Below are 1,493 nucleotides of genomic sequence, written 5' to 3' on the forward strand. Positions count from 1 at the left end.
ACACCCTCTCATTTCACTCCATTACATGCTCTTTTCGATGAATTACGTGGCACAGACGCAGAAAATCATGGTTCGCAAGTCGAACATTTTTGAAGAGCGCATCGAAACGGACATTTTCTTAAAATAACATGGTATACAAAAAGTGCGTTCTTGAGCCTGTAGCAAACGATTTGCATCCATGACATCCCAAAAACTTAAAATAACATATCTCGACTCCTAGAATGAAATCGACGTGAATCCTTAGGGCAGTTAGTGTGTTTTAGTATCATACTTAACACCACAAAGTTTTACGGGGCACTCTACAATACTCTTCCCAAGACGCAAGAAAATGTTCATTTTGGGGGGTCCTCTAACGCGAACTTAATGATAAAATACCGCACTTAGTCCATAAAATACGAACTTAGGCACTATTCGCACTTAGTAAAATAACTTCTCGCACTTAGAACGGGTAATTTATGTAAATTACTTTATGGGTGACTGCTGAGTTCTAACAAAACTGAAAGATACTGACTAGCTGCTGGCGCGGCGGTTACTTTTCCAGCTATTAATAGATGTTAAACGAGTAGTCTGTAACTGTCAGCAGTAATCAATTCCCGTCAATCTGCTGTAGATTAACGGGAATTTTTGTTAAGACGACGTAAACAAAAGCGAGTATCTTTCTTGTGACGGTTTCCTAGTATATGTGAGGTGACAAGTCGGTTACTGAGTGTAATTTTGGAAATGGCGTGTGGGTTTCTAAGATTATAGTTGGTTTTTGAGGCGTTACTTTGCTGTTTAGGGTGATTTCTCGGTCTTATTTTAGGATAAGATTGAGTGAACTCTGGCGATTTATGGTTTTTTAGATGTGTCTTTGTAGGAATAGTTCTGCTGTTTCTAAGACGTGTCTTTAAGACATTCCTTTAAAAATCGTGCGTTATTATTGCTTTGGGGAAACTTAGAGCGGTTATTTCGTGCGTGCAGAAATTGAGGTTGTACTCGTATGCTCTGCATAAGAATATAGCTTTATTTGACGCATTTTATGCGTTGCTCTGGGTATTTTGCGCTGAATCGATGTGGAATTGCTGACGAGTGTGTGCTTTCGGGATAGTGACCTGACTGTGTGTGCTTGGATGCGAGGAAGCGTTTGCTGACGTTGCGAGGTGCTACATCAACGCTCTGTCGGTGCCGGTGCGAAGGTGTGCTGCGGTTGGGTTGTATAGTGTTTCGTGCAGTTTTTCGGATTGTGTGTCATTATGCGATACCTTCTGTGGTGCGTTTTTGCGCTGGATTTTTTCCGGTGAAAAGTTTTCAATTTCGGGTAGAACCGTTTTTGACCTGGGGGCTAGTTATGCGGCGTGGGAGAGGGGACTACAACCCAAAAGTATGCTGCCGCCGTGCTCCTATTATTCGCTTCTTGGTCTACCTATTTTTAGGTGGGACTGTTGAAGTGCGGATCATATTTTTGTCTTTCTGGTCCAAAAGATTCTCGGCTATTAATGGCGGCTTTGAGAAAA

Source organism: Phytophthora infestans, genomic scaffold (assembly GCF_000142945.1).
Source record: "Phytophthora infestans T30-4 supercont1.52 genomic scaffold, whole genome shotgun sequence".
NCBI lineage: Eukaryota > Oomycota > Peronosporomycetes > Peronosporales > Peronosporaceae > Phytophthora > Phytophthora infestans.